We start from the raw sequence: 10,712 nt of genomic DNA, 5'->3' as shown, positions 1-10,712 counted from the left end.
AGCAGAAGGGGGGGGGGGGTGTGTGTGATGTGTGTGTGTGGTGGATAGATGAAGAGAGAGAGATAGATCAAGAGAGAGAGAGATAGATCGATAAAGCGATAGATAAAGAGACGAGAGAGAGAGCAGAGAGAGAGAGGAGGAAGTAGCCGCGCGCGCGACGCGCGCAGCTCGCGCTCTCTCTCTCTCTCACTCATTCACCCTCTCTCTCTCACTCACTCACTCACCTTCTCTCACTCTCTCACTCACTCTCTCTCACTCATCCTCTCACTCTCTCTCTCTCTCACTCATTCACCCTCTCTCTCTCTCTCTCTCTCTCTCACTCATCCTCTCTCTCTCTCACTCACTCACCCTCTCTCACTCACTCACTCACCCTCTCCCTCTCTCTCACTCACTCACCCTCTCTCTCTGTCTCTCACTCACTCACTCACTCTCTCTCTCGCTCTCTCTCTCACTCTCTCTCATCCTCTCTCTCTCTCTCTCATTCTCTCTCTCTCATTCACCCCTCTCTCTCTCTCTCTCTCTCTCTCACTCACTCACTCACTCACCCTCTCTCTCTCCCCCCTCCCCCCTCCCTCTCTCTCTCTCTCTCTCTCTCTCTCACTCTCTCACTCACCTTCTCTCACCCCGCGCGGTCCCGGGTCACATGTTGCGGCGACGCGGCCCCCGGCGGCGGGTCACCATGGAGGACCGCGGGGGGGAGGGACACTGATGCGCTGCCCTCAGGTGGGCGAGTCGGGAGTTCAGAGGTCAGTCTCTCCCTGTTTGTTTTGAGTGAGATGTTGAGCTGGATAAGTCAGTGGGCAGGGCGGGGCCAGACCCCGGACCCCAGACCCAGACCCCCAGACCCAGACCCAGGCCCAGACCCCAGGGCCCAGACCCCAGGCCCAGACCCAGACCCCGACCCAGACCCCAGACCCCGGCCCAGGCCCCAGACCCCAGACCCCAGGGCCCAGACCCCAGACCCCAGACCCCAGACCCCAGACCCAGCCCCCGGACCCCAGACCCAGACCCCGGCCCAGGCCCCAGACCCCAGACCCCAGGGCCCAGACCCCAGACCCCAGACCCCAGACCCCAGACCCAGCCCCGGACCCCAGACCCAGACCCAGACCCCAGACCCAGACCCCAGACCCCAGGGCCCAGACCCCAGACCCAGCCCCCGGACCCCAGACCCAGACCCCAGACCCCAGACCCAGCCCCCGGACCCCAGACCCAGCCCCCGGACCCCAGACCCAGACCCCAGACCCCAGACCCCAGACCCAGCCCCCGGACCCCAGACCCAGCCCCCGGACCCCAGACCCAGACCCCAGACCCCAGACCCCAGACCCAGACCCCAGACCCCAGACCCCAGACCCAGACCCCAGACCCCAGGGCCCAGACCCCAGGGCCCAGGGCCCAGGGCCCAGACCCCAGACCCCAGACCCCAGGGCCCAGACCCCAGACCCAGCCCCCGGACCCCAGACCCAGACCCCAGGCCCCAGACCCCAGACCCCAGGGCCCAGACCCCAGACCCCAGACCCCAGGGCCCAGACCCCAGACCCCAGGGCCCAGACCCCAGACCCCAGACCCAGCCCCCGGACCCCAGACCCAGACCCCAGGGCCCAGACCCCAGACCCCAGGGCCCAGGGCCCAGACCCCAGACCCAGACCCCAGACCCCAGACCCAGACCCAGACCCCAGACCCCAGACCCCGGCCCAGACCCCAGACCCCAGACCCCAGGGCCCAGACCCCAGACCCCAGACCCCAGACCCCGGCCCAGACCCCAGACCCCAGACCCCAGACCCCAGACCCCGGCCCAGGCCCCAGACCCCAGGCCCAGACCCCGGCCCAGACCCCAGACCCCAGACCCCAGACCCCAGACCCCAGACCCCAGACCCCAGACCCCGGCCCAGGCCCCAGACCCCAGGGCCCAGACCCCAGACCCAGCCCCCGGACCCCAGACCCAGACCCCAGACCCCAGACCCCAGACCCAGCCCCCGGACCCCAGACCCAGCCCCCGGACCCCAGACCCAGACCCCAGACCCCAGACCCCAGACCCAGACCCCAGACCCCAGACCCCAGACCCAGACCCCAGACCCCAGACCCCAGGGCCCAGACCCCAGGGCCCAGGGCCCAGGGCCCAGACCCCAGACCCAGACCCCAGACCCCAGACCCCAGACCCCAGGGCCCAGACCCCAGACCCAGCCCCCGGACCCCAGACCCAGACCCCAGGCCCCAGACCCCAGACCCCAGGGCCCAGGGCCCAGACCCCAGGGCCCAGGGCCCAGACCCCAGACCCAGACCCCAGACCCCAGACCCCAGACCCAGACCCAGACCCCAGACCCCAGGGCCCAGACCCCAGACCCAGACCCAGACCCCAGGGCCCAGACCCAGGCCCAGACCCCAGGGCCCAGACCCAGGCCCAGACCCCGGCCCAGGCCCCAGACCCCAGGGCCCAGACCCCAGGGCCCAGACCCCAGACCCCAGACCCAGACCCCAGACCCCAGGGCCCAGACCCCAGGCCCAGACCCCAGACCCCAGACCCCAGACCCAGACCCCAGACCCCAGACCCAGACCCCAGACCCCAGGGCCCAGGGCCCAGACCCCAGACCCAGACCCCAGACCCCAGACCCCAGACCCAGACCCCAGGGCCCAGACCCCAGGGCCCAGACCCCAGGGCCCAGACCCCAGACCCCAGACCCAGACCCCAGACCCCAGGGCCCAGACCCCAGACCCAGACCCCAGACCCCAGGGCCCAGACCCCAGACCCAGCCCCCGGACCCCAGACCCAGACCCAGACCCCAGACCCCAGGGCCCAGACCCCAGACCCAGACCCCAGACCCCAGACCCCAGGGCCCAGACCCCAGACCCAGACCCAGACCCCAGACCCCAGACCCCAGACCCCAGACCCCAGACCCAGCCCCCGGACCCCAGACCCCAGACCCAGACCCCAGACCCCAGGGCCCAGACCCCAGACCCAGACCCCAGACCCCAGACCCCAGGGCCCAGACCCCAGACCCAGACCCAGACCCCAGACCCCAGACCCCAGGGCCCAGACCCCAGACCCAGCCCCCGGACCCCAGACCCAGACCCAGACCCCAGACCCCAGGGCCCAGACCCCAGACCCAGACCCCAGACCCCAGACCCCAGGGCCCAGACCCCAGACCCAGACCCAGACCCAGACCCCAGACCCCAGGGCCCAGACCCCAGACCCAGACCCCAGACCCCAGACCCAGCCCCCGGACCCCAGACCCAGACCCAGACCCCAGACCCCAGGGCCCAGACCCCAGACCCCAGACCCCAGACCCAGACCCAGCCCCCAGACCCCAGACCCAGACCCAGACCCCAGACCCCAGGGCCCAGACCCCAGACCCAGACCCAGACCCCAGACCCCCAGGCCCCAGACCCAGCCCCCGGACCCCAGACCCCAGACCCCAGGGCCCAGACCCCAGACCCCAGACCCAGACCCCAGACCCCAGGGCCCAGACCCCAGACCCCAGACCACAGGGCCCAGACCCCAGACCCCAGACCCCAGGGCCCAGACCCCAGACCCCAGACCCAGACCCAGACCCCAGACCCCAGGGCCCAGACCCCAGACCCAGACCCAGACCCCAGACCCCCAGGCCCCAGACCCAGACCCCAGACCCCAGGGCCCAGACCCCAGACCCCAGACCCAGACCCAGACCCCAGACCCAGACCCAGACCCCAGACCCCAGACCCAGACCCAGACCCCAGACCCCAGGGCCCAGACCCCAGACCCAGACCCAGACCCCAGACCCCCAGGCCCCAGACCCAGACCCAGACCCCAGACCCAGACCCCAGACCCCAGGGCCCAGACCCCAGACCCAGACCCAGACCCCAGACCCAGACCCCAGACCCAGACCCCAGACCCCAGACCCAGACCCAGACCCCAGACCCAGACCCCAGACCCAGACCCCAGACCCCCAGGCCCCAGACCCAGCCCCCGGACCCCGGACCCCGGACCCAGGCCCAGACCCCAGACCCCAGACCACACACACATCCTGCGGCCTACACAGCCCTGTGTGCAGGTGTCCCCAGCTCCAGCTGCTCGGGCTCCGTGTTTCGGGCTTTGAGCGGCGGCTGCAGGCACCGCGGGGCCTGGGCGAGGCCGGGAGCTCCTGGACTCAGGGGCTGAACGGTGGGCGGGCGGGCAGAGGGGCGGTGTGCTGGGCAGCGAGTGCAGGAGTGCCCCCTCCCCTTACAACCCAGGCTCAGTGTCAGTGAGCACCATGGGGCGGGCAGGGACCACAGGGGGAGGGAGGAGGAACACAAGGGCCCTAGTGAGGGGGGCTTCTCTAGTCAGGGGAACAGGCAGGTGTTTCTGGGGCCGTAGGCGTGGCTCCAGGATGCTATGGTGCCTCCCTGGTGCCAGGGTCAAGGCTGTCACAGAGCGCACACAGGGCATCCTCGGGGGGGGGAGGGTAAACAGCTCGAGGTCGTGGTCCACCTCGGGACCAGCGACATCGGTAACATGAGGGATGGGGTCCGACAGGCAGAATTCAGGGAGCGAGGAATAAAATTAAAGGGTAGGACCTCAAAGGCAGTAATCTCCGGGTTACTCCCGGTGCCATGTGCTGATGGGTACAAGAATAGAAGGATAGAGAGGATGAACACGTGGCTGGAGAGTTGGTGTAGGAGGGAGGGCTTTAAATTCTTGATGCATTGGGACCACTTCTGGGGAAGATGGGACCGGTACAAACCGGACGTGTTGCACCTCATCAGAACCGGGACCAATATCCTCGCGGGGAGTTTTGCTCGTGCTGTTGGGGAGAGTTTAAACTAGCTTGGCAGGGGGTTGGGAACCTGAGAACAAATTCAATCGGGAAGGAAGTAAAGCAGAAGTTGGGATAGCATGAATCTAGAAAGCAAATGTGTAAGACGGAGGAAACAAGGCTTAGTAAGCAGTAAGCAAGGAGATCTTCCTGAACTGAATGGTGTACACTTTAATTCAAGCAGTATGGCAAATAAGGCGGATGAGCTGAGAGCCCAGGTAGATACTTGGGAGTATGACATTACAGCCATTACACAAACATGGCTGAAAGAGGGGCAGGTTTGGCAGATCAATATTCCTGGCTACAGGATTTTTAGACAAGTCAGAGAGGGGGGTAAAAAGTCGGGGGGGAGGGGTGGCGTTGTGGTACTGATTAAAGAATCTATTACAACGGTGAGGAGGGATGATATGTTAGAGGGATCATCAAATGCGGTCGAATTGAAAAATAAAAAAGGGGCGATCACACTACTGGGCATGTATTATAGACCCCCAGGGAGATAGAGGAGCAAATATGTCGGCAAATTGCTGTGAAGTCCAAAAACCATAGGGTACTAATAGTAGGGGATTTAACTATCCAAACATTGATTGGGACAAATTTAGTGTGAAGGGTATAGAGGGAGCGGAATTGTAGAAATGCATTCAAGAGAACTCTTTTAGTCAGTATGTAACAAGCCCAACACGAGAGGGGGCGGTCTTGGATTTAGTTTTGGGGAATGGGCAGGTTGAAGGGGTATCAGTGGGGGAGCACTTGGGTGCCAGTGACCATAATTCAGTCAGATTCAAGTTGGTTGTGGATAAGGACAAGGATAGGCCTGGAATAAAAGTCCCGATTTGGAGAAAAGCGAATTTTGCTAAGTTAAGGAGTGATTTGGCCACAGTGGACTGGAAACAGCTGTTTGTGGGTAAATCAGTGTCGGAACAGTGGGAGGCATTCAAGGAGGAGATCCGGAAGGCTGCCAAACATGTGCCCTTAAAGAAAAAGGCTGGGAATAATAATTCTAGAGCCCCCTGGATGTCTAGGGACTTACAGCGGAGAATAAAACAAATTGGACGCTTATGTCATGTACCAGCGGCTAAATACTATAGAATCTTTAGATGAATATAGAAAGTAAAGAGGCAAAATTAAAAAGGATATTAGGAATGCTAAGAGAGCATGAAAAATTCTTGGCAAGTAAAATTAAGGAAAACCTTAATATATTAAGAGTATGAGGGTAATTAAAGAAAGGGTTGGGCCTATTAGAGACCATGGGCTAGAACCTCCATGTTTTCTGCCTGCTAATGCCCACTTAATGCCCATTTAACCGCTGAAATGACGTATGTCGCCCAGATATCGCCCATTTTGGCACAAAATGGAAAGTGATGGTCTTTTTTAGGAGATTTATCGCTGAACTTTATTTTCGCTTGAGGAGTGATGCAGAAGGGAGGGATTCAAATTCCTGGGACATTGGATCCGGTTCTGGGGGAGGTGGGACCAGTACAAACCGGACTGTCTGCACCTGGGCAGGACTGGAACCAATGTCCTAGGGGGAGTGTTTGGTAGTGCTGTTGGGGAGGGGTTAAGCTAATATGGCAGGGGGATGGGAACCTATGCAGGGAGACAGAGGGAAGTAGAATGGGGGCAGAAGCAAAAGATAGAAAGAAGAAAAGTAAAAGTGGAGGGCAGAGAAACCGAAGGCAAAAAGCAAAAGGGGTCACATTGCAGCAAAATTCTAAAAGGGCAAAGTATGTTAAAAAGACAAGCCTGAAGGCTCTGTGCCTCAATGCGAGGAGTATTCGGAATAAGGTGGACGAATTAACTCCACAGTCAGCAGTTAATGGATATGATATAATTGGCATCACGGAGACATGGCTCCAGGGTGACCAAGGCTAGGAACTGAACATCCAGGGGTATTCAACATTCAGGAAGGATAGGTAGAAAGGAAAAGGAGGTGAGGTGACGTTGCTGGTTAAAGAGGAAATTAACGCAATAGTAAGGAAGGACATTAGCTTGGATGACGTGGAATCTGTATGGGTGGAGCTGCGGAATACAAAAGGGCAGAAAACGCTAGTGGGAGTTGTGTACAGACCACCAAACAGTAGTAGTGAGGTTGGGGACAGCATCAAACAAGAAATTAGGGATGTGTGCAATAAAGGTACAGCAGTTATCATGGGCGACTTTAATCTACATATTGATTGGGCTAACCTAACTGGTAGCAATAAGGTGGAGGAGGATTTCCTGGAGTTTATTTGGGATGGTTCTCTGCACCAATATGTCAAGTAACCAACCAAGGAGTTGGCCATCCTAGACTGGATGATGTGTAATGAGAAAGGACTAATTAGCAATCTTGTTGTGCAAGGCCCCTTGGGGAAGAGTGATCATAATATGGTAGAATTCTTTATTAAGATGGAGAGTGACACAGTTAATTCAGAGACTCGGGTCCTGAACTTAAAGAAAGGTAACTTCGATGGTATGAGACGTGAATTGGCTAGAATAGACTGGCAAATGATACTTAAAGGGTTGACGGTGGATGGGCAATGGCAAACATTTAAAGATCACATGGATGAATTTCAACAATTGTACATCCCTGTCTGGAGTAAAAATAAAACGGGGAAGGTGGCTCAACCATGGTTAACAAGGGAAATTAAGGATAGTGTTAAAACCAAGGAAGAGGCATATAAATTGGCCAGAAAAAGCAGCAAACCTGAGGACTGGGAGAAATTTAGATTTCCGCAGAGGAGGACAAAGGGTTTAATTAGGAGGGGGAAAATACACTATGAGAAATTGTCAGGAACATAAAAACTAACTGCAAAAGCTTCTATAGATATGTGAAGAGAAAAAGATTAGTGAAGACAAATGTAGGTCCCTTGCAGTCAGATTCAGTGAATTTATAATGGGGAACAAAGAAATGGCAGACCAGTTGAACAAATACTTAGCTCTGTCTTCACGAAGGAAGACACAAATAACCTTCCGGAAATACTAGGGGACCGAGGGTCGAGTGAGAAGGAGGAACTGAAGGATATCCTTATTAGGCGGGAAATTGTGTTCGGGAAATTGATGGGATTGAAGGCCAATAAATCCCTGGGGCCTGATCGTCAGCATCCCAGAGTACTTAGGGAAGTGGCCCTAGAAATAGTGGATGCATTGGTGATCATTTTCCAACAGTCTATCGACTCTGGATCAGTTCCTATGGACTGGAGGGTAGCTAATGTAACACCAATTTTTAAAAAGGGGAGGGAGAGAGAAAACGGGTAATTATAGACTGGTTAGACTGACATGAGTAGTGGGGAAAATGTTGGAATCAATTATTAAAGATGAAATAACAGCACATTTGGAAAGCAGTGACAGGATCGGTCCAAGTCAGCATGGATTTATGAAAGGGAAATCAAGCTTGACAAATCTTCTGGAATTTTTTGAGGATGTTCAGGGCCTGGAATATTATGTTCAGTTTTGGTCTTTTAATCTGAGGAAGGACGTTCTTGCTATTGAGGGAGTACAGCGAAGGTTCACCAGACTGATTCCCGGGATGGCTGGACTGACATATGAGGAAAGACTGGATCGACTGGGCCTTTATTCACTGGAGTTGAGAAGGATGAGAGGGGATCTCATAGAAACATATAAAATTCTGATGGCACGGGACAGGTTAGATGTAGGAAGAATGTTCCCGATGTTGGGGAAGTCCAGAACCAGGGGACACAGTCTAAGGATAAGGGGTAGGCCATTTAGGACTGAGATGAGGAGAAACTTCTTCACTCAGAGAGTTGTTAACCTGTGGAATTCTCTACCGCAAAGAGTTGTTGATGCCAGTTCATTGGATATATTCAAGAGGGAGTTAGATGTGGCCCTTACGGCTAAAGGGATCAAGGGGTATGGAGAGAAAGCAGGAAAGGGGTACTGAGGGAATGATCAGCCATGATCTTATTGAATGGTGGTGCAGGCTCGAAGGGCCGAATGGCCTACTCCTGCACCTATTTTCTATGTTTCCCTGTGTACTTAACGGGGTGAAAAAATATTGCCACCCGCCGACTTTTTATTGGGCGGAATCAGCAGAATGGGCGATTTCAACGCCCATATTATCGCCCAGTGTTACTTTCCTCACGGACTTAATGCCAAGATTCAATAATAACACCCGGCGACTGTTTTTTGTCGTAAAGGAAATATTTACCTAAACTAGCAGCTGTGGAGATCGCCCTTCGTCAATTTCACCACCTCGCACACCATATCGCCCGGAATATCGCCCGCTCAAAAAAACGCCTACAAAAAGTGGAACGAACTAGGACGGACGCCAGCAGTGTGGCTGGCATTTGTTCAATTCCAGTCTTACGTGAAGAGCTGATATCGGAAAGATTTGCCTGAAAGAGCGCTGATGTGAGTGACAACGCTGACACACAGCTGTGTGTGTACAGCTCAGACATCAATGGTGCCCATCACCTTGGTGCCAGTTAAAGTTTACATTGATTGATAAGTTATATTTAACCCTTACGGTAAGGAATCACCAGTGTGTGATGGTGCAGCTATCTGAGACAATGCGCAACAAGATTATGTTCAATAACAAAAGTTTAATACCAACATTGGTCTGAAATCATAAGTATCACAGCCAGTAACACCCAACCCCCGCCCACATCCCACACTTTCCACCATTGACATAAATCACATGTTCAACATGTCCAGCAACACAGAATACAAAGGCAAAGCAGGAGCGTGGTCCCCAGCCCCCATACATTGCAACAACTTGCATACACCCAGATGGAGATATAACACCCAGATGGAGATATAACACAGCCATCACCTGCGCACATGCACCTCACTTTCCTTCCCCGCTCTCTTTCTTCTCCCCATCTCTATCCCTTCCCCTCCTCGCTCCATGCCGCCTGGCCGAGGAGCTCCTCAGGCGGTGCCTCATTGGGGGGGGGGGATAAAGGCAGATGCGTTGGTTGAACGGGTACGGGAGCGGGGGGTGCCAAGGGGGGAACATTCTCTGATGAAGCAGCAGAATCTTGGTTCTTGCTCTCATCTGTCGGTTCGCAGTGGTGGTGCGGAACCTAGGTGTGGAGTATAAACATAGACATAGAAAATCGGTGCAGGAGTAGGCCATTCGACCCTTCGAGCCTGCACCACCATTCAATAAGATCGTGGCTGACCATTCCCTCAGTACCCCTTTCCTGCTTTCTCTCCATACCCCTTGATCCCCTTAGCCTTAAGGGCCATAACTAACTCCCTCTTGAATATATCCAATGAACTGGCATCAACAACTCTCTGCGGTAGGGAATTCCACAGGTTAACAACTCTCTTGAGTGAAGAGGTTTCTCCTCATCTCAGTCCTAAATGGCCTAACCCTTATCCTAAGACTATGTCCCCTGGTTCTGGACTTCCCCAACATCAGGAACATTTTTCCCGCATCTAATCTGTCCAGTCCCGTTCGAATCTTACACATTTCTATGAGATCCCCTCTCAGCCTGCTAAACTCCAGTGAGCAAAGGCCCAGTTGATCCAATCTCTCCTCATATGACAGTCCAGCCATCCCTGGAACTAGTCTGGTGAACCTTCGCTGCACTCCCTCAATAGCAAGAATGTCCTTCCTCAAATTAGGAGACCAAAACTGAACACAATATTCCAGGTGAGGCCTTACCAAGGCCCTGTACAACTGTAGTAAGACCTCCTAGATCCTATACTCAAATCCCCTGGCTATGAAAGCCAACATACCATTTGCCTTCTTCACCGCCTGCTGTACCTGCATGCCAACCTTCAATGACTGATGAACCATGACACCCAGGTCTCGTTGCACCTTCCCTTTTCCTAATCTGCCGCCATTCAGATAATATTCCGCCTTCATGTTTTTGCCCCCAAAGTGGATAACCTCACATTTATCCACATTATACTGTATCTGCCATGCATTTGCCCACTCACCTAACCTGTCCAAATCACCCTGCAGCCTCTTAGCGTCCCCCTCACAGCTCACACCGCCAC

General features: G+C 56.0%; 1 protein-coding gene across 1 annotated transcript in view; it reads right to left on the bottom strand.

Moving 5' to 3' along the window:
* Positions 1-657, bottom strand: part of LOC139249349 (small RNA 2'-O-methyltransferase-like) — a 90,073-nt gene extending 89,416 nt beyond the window's left edge. The window contains exon 1 of the mRNA XM_070872330.1: positions 614-657. The gene's annotated coding sequence lies outside the window, so the exon portion shown is untranslated. The remainder of the gene's footprint in view (positions 1-613) is intronic.
* Positions 658-10,712: the final 10,055 nt, after the last annotated feature.

Source organism: Pristiophorus japonicus, unplaced genomic scaffold (genome assembly GCF_044704955.1).
Source record: "Pristiophorus japonicus isolate sPriJap1 unplaced genomic scaffold, sPriJap1.hap1 HAP1_SCAFFOLD_307, whole genome shotgun sequence".
NCBI classification, from domain to species: domain Eukaryota; kingdom Metazoa; phylum Chordata; class Chondrichthyes; family Pristiophoridae; genus Pristiophorus; species Pristiophorus japonicus.
The sequence above is the reverse complement of the archived record's forward strand: the minus strand, read 5'-3'. Positions and strand labels throughout refer to the sequence as shown.